Consider the following 16113-nt stretch of genomic DNA (forward strand, 5'->3'; position numbering starts at 1 on the left):
GAAGAGATTGTCATGGCACTGCCACATAATTTGCGTGCAACACATGTCCTTTATTTTACATTGTCAGTATTCTACCAAGCGCGTTTGTACGCTAAACTGCATTTCTTACCCTTTTTAATGAGATGTTCTTCTGGCAGTGTACGGTAGTTGTTGCTCTCCTTTCGTTGAATCTTTGAACATGCAATTAATTTTTTTCCGTTCTCTAGTGAGATACTATTGACTTCAGACGACTATATTTGTCGAATCATTGGCCTTTCTCATATAACCTCTTAATATGATCATTTACAGACTCTCTGACTGCGTCTTACAAGTTACACAAGATATATGATAGTGGACGGGCTTCACCTGCCTAACTGCACCTCCCCTCTCTCCGAACCCCGACCACGCCATTGTCCCCATCATCCTACACCGCCTGTGCAGCTATGGGCTAAATCATTTTTTGCGGACTCTACTGTCAAACGTGGCTCTCCTCGTAAATAGCTGGCTGCATTTGTTACCAGGTCAGTGAAAGCAAGGCAGTGCACATTAAACTATTCAGCAGATCAAACCAACTTTCCACTTCGAGACTGCTTTATTTTTCCATACTGTTTAAAGTAAAATATCCACCTGGCGTTTCCACTGTGAAATTATATTGATTGCTTCAGTGTCAAAAGTGTCTGAAAATTTCTGGTAGACCGTCCAATTAATGATTATTGGCGTCTTTGGTAAATCAAAAGATCTTAGAAAGCCCAGGATCTCATATTACACGTTTTTATTTACACCTCCTTCAAGGTCGAGTCTCCTATATCGAAGCACCATTGCTGGCATCCATAAACTACGCAAACACCAATGCTGGGTAATACAAGAGAGAATAACGTGGAACACTGCCTCATCTATCTCAAGAAAGAACTTTAGCATCCCGTCTTTAGCGCAAAAAGAACTCGTGCTATTATAACCAGAATTTACAGAGCTGTGTATTAACACGGAACTAAAAAAAAACGAGAAAGGAGGGATAGTCCTACGAATAAAGGAGAGATGGAGATTTAGAAGAATTTTTTTTTTCTTAAGAAACCTTATGTGTACGCTCTTTCTACCCTAAGGATTGTTTCTTTCTCAGTGACGGAATATGATTTTCAAAACAACAGCTGAATTATTTACAACCATTTTCCTTGCATTCGTGCCTATGACACTACAGAAAAGTCGAAGATTATTCTGTGGCCTAGGATCTCGCTTATTTCCAGATAACCACCGTATGATTAGAATATTCTTGCCATCGTTTCCTGTATAAACTAAACTTGTTCTCTTAGTGAGTTCCGTGGACCGTTTATCCCCCTCCTTCTCCTCCTCCTCTTTCTTCCTCTCTCAAACAATAAGCCAGCAGACGTCTGTTCTGTGGTTCAAGGTGTCGCGGTAATTATAAGCTTTAGCCGTGCGATGTCAGAGCCAAGTAGCGCAGCTGTGCTAGACGCACGAAAATGGGCTTTCTATGTTTTTTTCTAGTCTGCTTCCAGGGAACGCTAGAGAAGTTCCTCAACCGCGAATACGTACAGAATATCACCTAATTAAATTCTCGTAATGACCTAGATGTCCATGTGCATCTACGTAAACCGCAAAGTCTAAAGTTTTTTCTTATTTTTTCTACGTACTCAACTGATTCAGAATATTGTCAAGTACTGACATTATATCTGAAAGACCACTGTGAGAAATTTTAATTAAGAAATTTGCTACCGCCACTTTTTGCAAAATCAATTTTGATTTGTCGGATATGTTCAACTGACTAGCCACATTCCTCATACATCGCAAGCACGTTGAATAACATGTTACATCTGCTTAAAACGAAACACATGTCTCAGGGGTCCTAGTCGATGAGAGCGGGCCAGTCATTGCGATTTAAGTTTCGTGTAAGAAATTTCAAAGGAATGCCTGGATGAATCCTCAAACGTAACCATGATTGTTTTTCTTTCCCATTCTTGGATAATAGCTTTCCAGTGACATCGACATGGATGTGACGCTGAGCTTCTTTCTGTCATCTTTCTTCCTTTCCTTCGAATGCATTTCATATATGTGTAGAAAAAGTGAAACAAGATCATAAAGTATTATCAGCGTTAGTAAAATTTCGGCTTCAAGGCAATGTGGATATCAGTCCTACACCCAGAAAATGAGCACAGGGAAGTGGAACCTACAGTGAAATTTGTTTGCCATTTTCTTACTCCGACGTTTTCTAGCGTGCGTGTCATGCATGTGGGTGACAGTGCTGAGTTTTTGTGAATTGTAGTGTTAGGCTTTTTTGTTGCTAGTCCGGGGGATGACCTACTTTTCTCGAATAACATCAGGTAGTTCTCGACTGTCACGTCCCAGTCCACCGCGTTTGTCAGCATCAATAGTCTCATAAAATGTCACTGAGTCATTGGAAACAAATTTGTAAACCAGCGATAAAATGCCGTTGTCGGAGCACAAAAATGGCGAATATGTTCGTATTTTAAAAACATTGACAGAAAAGTCGGGAACCAGCTGCATCGATTCTTATTCCACACCTTCCTCAACAACAATTTTTGGATGCTAACATATTCGTGCTAATTGAACACAGAACATTCTGAATCTGTTTACCCTGTCTCTCTCTCTTTTTTTCCCATTGCTACTGTCTCCGTTTCTCTTTCTCTTTAACTATCACTGATCTCCACTACTCCTCTCTCTCTGCTACTCTCTTTAAGCACAAAAAAGCGCGAAGATGTTCAGAAGCTAAACTTTTTGTTGAGAAAGGCGGCTTCGGGGTTGAGGCAGCTGGTTCTCCATTTTTCTATCAGAGTGTTTTGAAGAGGAACATGCTCGCTTCTTTACTGCTCCTGTAAGAGCATTTTTTCACTGGTTCCCTTCTTGTTCCAGCTACAGCAGGATGCGCTGCTCATATAAAACGAATTCTATAGCTCAGCAAAGTTTCGACAATCTATCTATATACCGGGTGATCAAAAAGTCAGTATAAATTTGAAAACTGAATAAATCACGGTATAATGTAGATAGAGAGGTAAAAATTGACACACATGCTTGGAGTGACATGGGGTTTTATTAGAACCAAAAAATACAAAATTTCAAAAAATATCCGACAGATGGCGCTTCATCTGAGCAAAGTAGCAATAATTAGCATAACATAGACAAAGCAAAGATGATGTTCTTTACAGGAAATGCTCAATATGTCCACCATCATTCCTCAACAATAGCTGTAGTCGAGGAATAATGTTGTGAACAGCACTGTAAAGCATGTCCGGAGTTATGGTGAGGCATTGGCGTCGGATGTTGTCTTTCAGCATCCCTAGAGATGTTGGTGGAATCACGATACACTTGCGACTTCAGGTAACCCCAAAGCCAATAATCGCACGGACTGAGGTCTGGGGACTGGGAGGCCAAGCATGACGAAAGTGGCGGCTGAGCACACGATCATCACCAAACGACGCGCGCAAGAGTTCTGGGGTGGAGCGCCATCCTGCATAAACATCCTACGTTCCAGCAGGTGTTTATCAGCCAGGCTGGAGATGATGCGATTCTGTAACATATCGGCGTACCTCTCACCCGTCACGGTAGCAGTCACTGACGTTTTGCTGTTCAGCACCATCTGTCGGTCATTTTGTGAAATTTGTTTTTTTTGGGTTCTAATAAAAACCCATGTCATTCCAAGCGTGTGTGTCAATTTTCCCCTCTCTAACTACATTAAGCCGTGGTTTATTAAGTTTTCAAATTTATACCGACTTTTTGATCACCCGGTACTTCGATACATTCCTATACATTCACACATATAAACAACAAATAAGTACGCATAATTTACGATTGTCCGCAGCTCGTGGTCTAGTGGCTAGCATTGCTGCCTCTGGCTCACGGGGTCCCGGGTTCGATTCGCGGCAGGGTTGGGGATTTTTCTCGGCCGGGAGACTGGGTGTTTGTGTTGTCCTCATCATTTCGTCCTCATCATTCGTGACAGCGGCTAGGTTGGATTGCGTACGAATTGGACTGTGCAAAAATTGGGACTGTGTACAGGCGCAGATGCAGGCACACAGTTGAGCGCCCCACAAACCAATCATCATCATCATAATATAGGTTAACATAAACTCGTTTGGTTTACGTCTTTTCTGGACACTTAGCTCATCGAATGCAACTCATCAAAACAGCTCGGTTTATGATTTATATCTACAAACAGTAAAAATATCATCTGAAATATTTTACTGATTCTGCAGCCTTTCGAGTTTCACATAATTTTCGACAGCCACTTGAAGTTCTTTTCAGGCTTGTTAAAACCCTTTTCAGCAATTTTTTTCTTTTTTTTTTTTTGCCACTGCTGTACCACTTTGCGCGTATTTGTGATGTGCCTATTATGTAGAGACAACGAGTAATAATGGTGAAACAATGCTAACTAAAACATACTTTGGTGACCTCAGAACTGTCGTGATGACTCTAGAATCATTGCCATGTGATAACTAAGTCTGTTAAAGCTTCATTTACGCCTCGGACCGGATATTACGTGCATACGTACTGTAACTTTGAACCTTTGGATCTCGATAACGGATAATGACATCGAAAAAAGTTTCCAGTTTTCCCGAGAACATCGTCTTCAGAACAGATTGTATAAATTTAGATGATTTCCCATGAATAGAAATCATAGAAGGGCCATCCCCATAACTGATTCTTTCCGTATCCAAAAATCATCCCCAAAAATCAGGGTTTTAACCCGAACTGCCCATGTACAAACGAGGCTTCTGCAGTGTAAGCCGCCTAACGTCCATCGCATACTATACCTAATGCAAAGGAACCAACTGATTTGCTTAATTTGCCTGGTCTGGAGGAAGTGCGCAGTGTTTAAATTTTGACTCTGTACTGTAGGATAGCAACAGTAGGCCCGTTCTTCCGATATGTGTACAAATGATGTTAGGCCATGAACTACCACTTATCTCTGTGCTCAATAGAACCCGAGATATGACCGCTGAAAAATTGCATTTTCGCGCGCCGCTTTTTAGAACATACGTAGTGCGTCCGGAAAGTAAGTTGAATAATTTTTTCCTACCAACACAGAAGGTTGCAGTGTTGTAACTGGTGCGGGCGGGAATAGTTGAGGAGGGGGTGGGGGATGGCAACGCTTTTCTTCTTGCCAGATGCCTGCTGCCCGTTGCCCAGTGCGGATTGCTCGTAGTGTTTACCTGTGTTCGAGATCAAAATGTCACAGATCACTGAACTGTGACATGCCATTAAAGTGTGTCTTACGTTAGGGAAATCAGGCTCTGAGACCCTCACAATGCTTAAAGAAGTCAAAAAAGGCAAGAAAGACGAAATACCGGGTGAAGGCGACGCTCATCGACTTTTTTTTATTCCAAAAGCATTGTCCACTCGGAGTTTGTGCCACAGGGACTAACCGTTAACAATCAGTTTTACTTAAACGGCTTTCTAAAGCTTCAAAATCGGGTGATTCGCGTCAGGAAGGAGATCAGTGGAACCTCGCGACTCCCATCAGAGCAACGCACCGTCTCATACCTCCTTACTGACCAGACAGTGTGTGGGATCATTGTCCCAGCCATCATACAGTCCCACACTGGCGCCAGCGGATTTATTTTTGTTTCCTCGTATAAAGAGAAACTTATAGGACCATCATTTTGGAAAGGTATATGCCGTGGAAGCCGCTGCGACGAGATGCCGGAAGGAGGTTCCCGTCAACGTGTTCCAGGAAGCCTATCGCAGCTGGCAGAATCGCTACAAAAAGTTTATTGACGCCCAAGGGTACTATTTTGAAGAATACTTTCATAAATACTAGACATAGTCAGCTGGAGAGAATTCATGAATTCAATGTTAAGAAAGTTTCAGATACGAAGGTGTCATTGCCTTGATCGTATGTGAGGTACACCGGATTACTACTTTCGGCAGGGCTAAGCTGCTATCTTCAGATCCTGAGTGTACAGGTTATGAAATCACGCTGTGCAATAAACCGCACGTTTGTTTTTGTACCATTTGTTTTTGTAGCATCATGAGGGACTCGTGATGAAAAAGAGAGCAAAACATTAAAACTATAACTGTCCTCATGGAAATAGAGTAATTACAGGTGTGGAAAATCAAGAAGCGCCGCATGTGTCTGAGTTGATTGCCGACTACATTATGACGTAGAAGCCATTACAGGTGTGGTCAGTCAAGAAATGTCGTATATGTCTGAGTTGCCTGCTATATCATAATGCAGAACACAACCGTTGATAGAACAGATGCTGGGGCATCAATGAATAGTCAATTCGGTAATGAAGGAAAGTGAGAAGGTTAAATTGTAGAGACCATTGCTTGTCTACAGTGTGCAGGTTCAATTTTTTGTAGTTAAAAGTAATATGGATATATTTCCACGTCTGGATGAACAGACATTAATGAGGATGAACAGCCGCCCGAAACCAGTTCTAAATAAAATAAAATTACAGTTAAATGAACATCCTTAGCTGCTTACAAGCGTTGTCATACGTCAACGGCGAGAGATGAAAATGTGTGCCCCTACCGGGACTCGAACCCGGGATCACCTGCTTACATGGCAGACGCTCTATCCATCTTTTTTTTTAAAATCTCATTTTGGTCTATATACTGTTCGTTGTATATTCTCGAGGCGGGCGTCCCATGATATTCGTTCAGGTTGTTCGTTGAGCCGTTCACTCAGTTTCTTTATTACAGAGGATAGTTAAACCCTCTGACGGAACACGCTGAGCTACCGTGCCGGCGTCCATATCAGCCACCGAGGACACAGAGGATAGCGCGACTGCAAGGATTTTTCTCTGGCACGCCTCCCGCGAAACCCATATTCTCAACGTATTGTCCCGCACTACATTCGTAGTGCCCCCGCCCATTATACTCATTACTCGCGGCGCGTTGCCGATTCCCGTAAGAGTTCGGGCACTGTTTGTGCATTCACACAGAAGAAGAAGATGGTCATGTGGCCGGTGAGCCTTAACTATATATTTACTAAGATGGTGTCTGTTCTTTCGGACATGTCCGACTTAGTAATATCTAAATAAAATGGCTGAATGCAAATACACTCCTGGAAATTGAAATAAGAACACCGTGAATTCATTATCCCAGGAAGGGGAAACTTTATTGACACATTCCTGGGGTCAGATACATCACATGATCACACTGACAGAACCACAGGCACATAGACACGGGCAACAGAGCATGCACAATGTCGGCACTAGTACAGTGTATATCCACCTTTCGCAGCAATGCAGGCTGCTATTCTCCCATGGAGACGATCGTAGAGATGCTGGATGTAGTCCTGTGGAACGGCTTGCCATGCCATTTCCACCTGGCGCCTCAGTTGGACCAGCGTTCGTGCTGGACGTGCAGACCGCGTGAGACGACGCTTCATCCAGTCCCAAACATGCTCAATGGGGGACAGATCCGGAGATCTTGCTGGCCAGGGTAGTTGACTTACACCTTCTAGAGCACGTTGGGTGGCACGGGATACATGCGGACGTGCATTGTCCTGTTGGAACAGCAAGTTCCCTTGCCGGTCTAGGAATGGTAGAACGATGGGTTCGATGACGGTTTGGATGTACCGTGCACTATTCAGTGTCCCCTCGACGATCACCAGTGGTGTACAGCCAGTGTAGGAGATCGCTCCCCACACCATGATGCCGGGTGTTGGTCCTGTGTGCCTCGGTCGTATGCAGTCCTGATTGTGGCGCTCACCTGCACGGCGCCAAACACGCATACGACCATCATTGGCACCAAGGCAGAAGCGACTCTCATCGCTGAAGACGACACGTCTCCATTCGTCCCTCCATTCACGACTGTCGCGACATCACTGGAGGCGGGCTGCACGATGTTGGGGCGTGAGCGGAAGACGGCCTAACGGTGTGCGGGACCGTAGCGCAGCTTCATGGAGACGGTTGCGAATGGTCCTCGCCGATACCCCAGGAGCAACAGTGTCCCTAATTTGCTGGGAAGTGGCGGTGCGGTCCCCTACGGCACTGCGTAGGATCCTACGGTCTTGGCGTGCATCCGTGCGTCGCTGCGGTCCGGTCCCAGGTCGACGGGCACGTGCACCTTCCGCCGACCACTGGCGACAACATCGATGTACTGTGGAGACCTCACGCCCCACGTGTTGAGCAATTCGGCGGTACGTCCACCCGGCCTCCCGCATGCCCACTATACGCCCTCGCTCATAGTCCGTCAACTGCGCATACGGTTCACGTCCACGCTGTCGCGGCATGCTACCAGTGTTAAAGACTGCGATGGAGCTCCGTATTCCACGGCAAACTGGCTGACACTGACGGCGGCGGTGCACAAATGTTGCGCAGCTAGCGCCATTCGACGGCCAACACCGCGGTTCCTGGTGTGTCCGCTGTGCCGTGCGTGTGATCATTGCTTGTACAGCCCTCTCGCAGTGTCCGGAGCAAGTATGGTGGGTCTGACACACCGGTGTCAATGTGTTCTTTTTTCCATTTCCAGGAGTGTATATATATCTAGCATCAGCCTCTTATGCATAGGCGTATTACCTATTAGTGCTATATGAAAATTTGTGCCGGACCGGGACTCTATCGTGGATTTTCCGCTTTCCACGGGTGGTCACCCTAACCAGCTATCCGTGCACGACTACTGGACCGACGAAAACTTCCATATGTTACGCGGTCTACATCCGTATACGCCAACCACAGTTCTCACTACTGGACTCGCATTCGGGAGGACGACGGTTCAATCCCGTCTCCAGCCATCCTGATTTAGGTTTTCCGTGATTTCCCTAAATCGTTTCAGGCAAATGCCGGGATGGTTCCTTTGAAAGGGCACGGCCGATTTCCTTCCCAATCCTTCCCTAACCCGAGCTTGCGCTCCGTCTCTAATGACCTCGTTGTCGACGGGACGTTAAACGCTAACCACCAACCAACAGTTCTCACTGATGCGGGAAAACAGTGTAAAGCTGAGGTCATTAAGTGATGATCGTGGTGACAATGGCAAGAGAAACAGACAGTGTGACATAAGGAAGTCTGGGTCGGTCCGGGAGGAGTGCACAGATGGCCGAAGTAGTAATGCCGGCCGCTCATGATAAGTGGGAAATCCGGGTTGGAGTCCCTGGCCGACACAAATGTTTATACGTCAATAATAGGTAGTATATCTAACACAGCTGATGCCAAGATATTTTCAGCTAATTTATTTCGAATTAATTGTGCACAATTGAAGAGGTTCACATGGAACAAGTAACGTCGAGAGTTGCACCAAGCGAGTCTGCGGACTGAAGAGCACAACGCCTCCGAGGTCAACGTCACAACAACTGGCTCATTAAGACTAGGCTGTACTCTGGTATATCTAGATCGATCAGCTTTCGTCACGAACAAGTCAAGTATCTTTTAGTTCACGACACACACAGCTCCCTTTCATTCACACGTGTCAGTATTACCCGCCGTGTTGTCTTGCGGGTGAAGTGCTCCGCCGCAGGCACGCTACAGGGAAGAGAGGGGAGCTGTTTTCGTGACAAGGAGACAGCGAGGCAAAGGAGGCGTAACGAGGTTTCATGGCCTTCCGGCTGATTACTTTAGCAAGCGCCGGGCGGCGAGCGCTGGCGTGCGCCACGCCTCGTAGGAGGCATCGTGAATCGCTCAGCGCAAGAGGCGACACGCCACCGCCGTACCAGCTGTTGCACGGAAGCACGATAGCTAGTGGGCGCCACCGGTTTCACGCAGGCACTGCTTCCACCTGTACTGTTTTCCAAACGTCATTAATAGATCACTTGTGCGATGCTTCACTTGCCAATATCAGTCTGTGTCGTTCACAATTATGCATAGATGGATACAGACTAGGTCATTGTCAGTACAGAAAGTCAAAATACTGTGTGATTTAGATGCGTCACACAAAATCTGAATAAATATGCAACTGGTGCCATGTTTCGGCAGTTAAATCACGAATGGCGTAGTTGGAAGCTTTCCAAAACTCGATAATGATGAATGAAATTAATCAATAAAATCTTCTTGGTTTTCAAGTCGCATCAGTTCGAATAAAATTCTCGAGCTTTCGATGGCCATCTCCGCCCTCGTCGTCAGTGATTTTACTCGTGACGACGATGATGGAGATGGCCACTGAAAGTTGGAGGTTTTATTCGAACTGTCGCGGCTTTAAAAGAGAGAATAATTTATTGAGACATGCCGCCGTGAAAGATTCCTATGACACGAATGAAATTAAGTCGCAACTTCGTATTCCGCATTGATGTGCATGATATGGAAAAAGTCACAAATAGCTGGTGTAAATATGATGCTGCTGTTACGAAAGCTGCCTACGTTGTCAGTCATTACCACCGAAATCATGTACGAAACTAACACTTGCGACACAATGGCGTTGCAATACGCTTGTGTCATATGCCCATTCGAGAGTAGCATGACGGTTATTGCTTTGAAAGAGCGGGAACACAGCTAGAATAGCTAACTTGGCCGAATCATCTTCAGAATGATTTACCTGACGAAACGTAATTGAAGGCTACTGGTAGCCCTGTGGCAGATCTGTGGTATCACATATCGATACCACCCTAATAGCGTCATAAAATTGGCAACGGAATTGCGAGTTACAGACGCCGACAGTAACTGTGTGGGATCCAGTGGACCCAACGGTGCACGCCCACTGAGCCACGCCTCCAGCGGCTCTGAACCTTGGCTGTCGATAAAAGATAGATATATCGATATTTTCCCCAAAAAGTAACGGTAGATGTCGTCGGCATGTTTCTCTCGATGTATCGATATATCGACATCGAAATGGCCATATCGAGTCCCAATATTTTTATTTTATATTACATTGTTTCGCAATTTTCGATAAATATATGAAATTATTCTTTTGAGATTGTAATAGAATATAACTTTACTTTCACTGTCTTAAGGAGTCTTACTGTTTTTTGAGCTCCCATCGCGTCCAGTTTTCTCTTTGGGGATGTGAAGCAGATATATGTAGCATAAAGAAGTCCAATTTCACTGCTGGGGGGGGGGGGGGGGGGGAGGGTGGCGAAATAACACACCAGTGGGGTTAAAAAACAATTTTTAACGCAACTACTGTGATATTTCTTCATATCGGAATCCTTAAAAAACAGTTGGTGAGAAAGATGACCGTAATTTACATAATAAGACTGGCTTTTGCGGCGGGCGGAGACGTGTGAGGAGATATGCTGACGTAATCGGCGCTCGGCGCTACCAACAGAGACTGCAACGTTTAACGTCACCACGCTGTTTAGGTCGCTGCGGTTTGCAGAAATGAAAAAGAAAAAAAAAAAAAAAAAAAAAAAAACAGGGTAGATGGCATGAAGTGGTCCAGATAAATCCGATATGTGACGAAACCGAACGACGGGTCCACCGGACACATTTTACTGTGGCACTTACCTGCAGTTACCATTGTAAGCAAAGTGGTTATTGTCAAGTGTGGACGTGCATCGTTTTCCTTTCAGTTCTTACTCAAAGGGGGATAATCAGGCAGCTAGCATGTTGATGTACAGAATATATCATAACAAATCAATATTAAAATATACAGATCTAAAATCGGCAGTATATTTAGAATGTGCAGCCGATAGTTTTATAGGCCAGTACGTCGACATTTTCACGTTGATATATCGACATATCGATACTTTTCTCAGTATATCGACGGCAGATATTGGTTCTTTCTATCTATCGATATTTCAGATTCCCGATATTTTTAAAAGTTACTGCAGTCCTACTCTGAACTAGGAACGCCCTCTGCTACCGCACAACAGGACGGCCGGCGGCAGCCACACAGCCCGCTCGCACTTAGACTCACTACGTGACACTATGAAGACGCCACCTGGTCGCAGCTCTGACACCAACGTTCGTGTTTTAATTCAGAGAGATTCATCATTGTTGCTATTGTACTAGCTGGTCTTACTTCTTGCTGCATTCTTGGTGATGAGTTTTGTATGCTTGGAGAAGTGAAAGTTAACTGAATCTTTTGATTACTGTGTTAACTTCTTCGCTAATCATTTCTACTCCTGTCCAGCTTTCCTGTGCCGACAGTTGCTGCACTGCTTTATAGCCCACATGTGTACGAAGTCATGCACAACAAGGCCAGCAGTGGTTAGATGGCAAAGTGCTGTGCTGATATTTGTATTCACAAGGGCTTCGATTAGTACCGATACCAATACTTGCTCTCGTGCAGTAGAAGGAATGTGACTCAGAATGCATTCTAAATACCTCTTCCTACTCAGAAAAATAACATCAGAAACCTCCGTCAAAACTGTGTGCATACCAGATGACCAGTAAGATGTGCAACACGTTTCCTTTGCCACATGACTAAACCCTTGCAGTGGGCATGGCATTCATAAGATGAACATTGTCCTTATTGACGTTTATGTTATGATATTTACTTTGTACGTTCTGATCATATTCTACTTTCGAACATAAACTCTCTGTCTGATGTTGTGATTATGGCTTCTATATTTTTATATTATTTATGTCTATTTATTTTGCCCTGCCGAGTGTTCTCCACTTTAACTGCGCTTCGTCATATACAAAATATACGCTTTCGCTAACTGTGTGATTTTTCGATGACTTAGTGTATAAGAGGCTAATAGTAAATTTGCAGTTGGTAGATGCTTCTTGTCCTGAAGAACTAACCTGTTTAACTCTGATAATGTAGTCCGAATTTACGTATACATAACTCTAGTGATATTCAAGAAATTCACAAAATGAATACTGAACTGTGAAACAAAAAAGTGATGTGTGCAACACTCGACACATTAATTTACACCACACAAACGAACGTGGGATGAAATCGCCCGTTAGGTATAGATCCGTAAAAGAGAGTCTTTAGCTGTTAACACGGTGTCGTAAAACACCTCGAACGCAAATACCATGTAACGCTATTTATTCCCGATATCAATGCGTGTTTTTGATACAAATAAAGTTACTAAGATGATCTTAATCCACTGACTCACTACAAATATTCTGACCACTGCCTTTTACACCACTCTTTCAGAATAACATACGACCAGCTTCTCGGAGCAAAAGGAAAATAAACAGGAAATTGAATCCATGCCTCATGCTTTCAGAACCGCTCCGTTAACCTCCTTACTTGGAGCGCTGCAGTGAATGACAAATATCCGAATTCTGTTTCCTGTCTGTGTGCTTGTGCCATTTTCAATCACTTATGGATTATATCTGCTTCTCCAGCTTCTCATGGAGAGAACATCTGAACTGTAATATTTATTATTTAGTTGTAGTTTCGTCCATTATATAAACTTAACAGTTGGTAATCTGTAACAATTGCGGTGGAGATAGGTTATGCATAAAATAACGATTAGCTTTTAATAGATGTTAAGCAATAGTGGATACATACAAAATTTATTAAAATAATTTGTTTCAAGCATATGCATGTGGGATGTAACCACACCTGAGGTGTACTGACCAACCACGATATTATTGCACTCAGCCTCCCGGCCGTTATGGGAAACATCTGATCACGTTACAGTGAACGAAATCACATCCAATTTTCAACTTTCGTATACACTGTGCAAGTCCGGATAGCTTTACGGCCAAGTTGTCTGGTCGTTAGAACAGCAGAATACATTCTCACGAGTTTCAAGCGTACGGGTGGAAACACAATCAGAACGAAGCACCGTCACTCCCAGGAGCAGTAATACTGTGGTCGACTAATATGTGAATGATTTGTTCAAGATAGGGTTATGCTGTTGACGCCATGGTGCACATTTCTGTACTGAGCATTGGCTACAACATTTCGTTTATTACTGTTGTCTCTTACATCACATAAAGCTAATAAATGAGAGCAGAAAGCTGAAAGTGTCATACTTATTTTACTGATTACACCTGCATATTCTGTATAATGAACACGGTATTTTTAAGTGATAAAGTTTTTGTTTACGCCACAAGGAAAAGGCCACAGTGCACATTTCTCTTATACATTAACATTTTCTCTGGTTTCCTTCTTGTGTCTTCTTGTCTTAGCTTTTGCATCAACAGTCCTGTTTGTTTTTGATACAAACAAAAATTTCTTTGATTTACAACCTCACGTAAGGCGCTTCTAATCTGTATGTCAGTCTCTTCATAACACAGGATGCAAGGGTTATTTGCTATTACGGAGCGAGGTGGACGTTTGCTGTGATTGGGTAAAGCGTGATGTATGATGTGAATGGCCGGCCTTCTTAAATGTAGGTTATATGCAACCACAGATAGTAAAGCGCGTAATACTATTTATATTATGTTTTGGTAGAATACGTGGCCCATAGAAAACCAGCCGAGTTGTAAACGCTATTGTAGATCACTGAACGCGATGAAATGAGAGATGCCGCATTGGTGTGGCAGTGATGGACCGTGTATTTTCATCTCGGCTGTTGATACAGCGCTGTTGTGCCGTTGCGGAAGTGATTTTGTATGCTGCGTGCGTTTTCCAGTTCCCTGGCTTATACTGGGTCACAGACAGAAAAGACATTCAGGGTTAAAGCTCTGTGTCGGACTGCTGCGACGAAAGAAACGCCTCTGACTACAGTGAGATTCTGAGGACTGAGAATGGCGTCCTGATTGCTAACAAATCATTTCATCAAGTATTCACGTTCAACGTGAACTATATATAAGGTGATGCGACGTCAGTGCCACATGTATCTTAAAACAGTCTGAGGGACCTAACAATAACCCTATACTATCAGATAGGTCAACTTTATTGATCTCCAAACTTTTTACACATATGATGAGGATTACTGTTTGTTATCCGAATTGTAATCCTCATTACAGGTATAAAGGTTTTGGAAAAGTGCAACATTTGCCTAACTGAAAGCATAGAATTAATTTGAGCTCCCTCACACAATGTTAAAATGCGTTTTGCTCGTACGTTGATCGCCTAACATATATCTACATCTTTGTGTACATGACTACTCCACAATTCACACTTAAGTGCGCGGCAAAGGGTTCATCGAATTGCTTGCAGACTATTTCTCTGTCATTCTACTCTCGAACGGCCATTGAAAAACAAAGACAAATATGTTAGGAAACCTTCGTTATAACCACAGTTTTGGGTGAATAAACAACCGTTTCCTTCAAATTAGTCCATCTATAGCATTTTTCCAGCGTGCTTGGTTCACAATCTAGGCATCAGACGGCAGTTCATATGAACAATAGGTTACATTCTGATTACATGTTGTTCATTAGCACTACTATGTACAATGTGATGTTATTCACTCCTACCGTAGCAGTACTGCAGATCTGAAGATGCCCCACTGTGGCTTTTGAGTTATTCCTTCTGAGTCATATTACAACCAAATATGAAAAATGACTGGTGATATGATCAAATTTGAACTTAATAACGGAACAAGACTGATATGTGCCTATGAGGCAGAACTACGACTCAAGAACAATCGGATTTAGAGCTCCGCTCTACATTTTACATTTATCATTCTTGTTTTGTTGCATTTATTCGTCTGACCTGGTGCTCTGTCTCGATGACGCCAACGCCGAATCTATTTTTAGCATTTCTTCCATAAAAAGCCGTGATTCATGGTTACTCGTGTTTGACCTGCTACTGTTACCACTTCCGTATCTTTCGTTTCCACAAGCGTTTGTAACAATAAAAACACAAAAGCACTCAGCACCCGTTGCAGTGAAAGATACACTACGCTTGATTCACTACGCTGAGTAAAGCACATGGAGACCTGAAGTCTTTTTTCAGCGTATTATATCAAACATGGTGTGTCTGTGTCGTGTGGGTGGTTATAATTGCTGCCGAACACAGTTATGCTTCTCCGGTTATGAATGTTGATAGGAATGAGTGAACTGAGATCGTGACAATTAGTGCATGGTCAAAGTGTAATTCTCGCTGCTGCCGTCGGTTATGAATCGGCTTAAAATCAAATTCCTGAATCAAAGTTGGATATACAGTACTTCTTTGCTGCTCGAAAAAACAGCTAAACATCTTGAGGTGGGTTGCATCCATTCACTGCTGATCTGCTACATACCTCGAACCCAAACGTAGTGAGCCATGTGAAGAAGTGAACTATTGAGACAGAGCTTTTTCTTTCCTCGATATTGTGTGAGCAGTGTAGCGTCGAGCCTATCAAGAGTCCTCAGCAGTTTGTTTGTATTGTTAAGACAGACTGCAGAATAAGAAGATAAGATGGCTAGGATGTAATGTCCCTTTGATAAAGAA

Source organism: Schistocerca serialis, chromosome 5 (genome assembly GCF_023864345.2).
Source record: "Schistocerca serialis cubense isolate TAMUIC-IGC-003099 chromosome 5, iqSchSeri2.2, whole genome shotgun sequence".
Taxonomy (NCBI): domain Eukaryota; kingdom Metazoa; phylum Arthropoda; class Insecta; order Orthoptera; family Acrididae; genus Schistocerca; species Schistocerca serialis.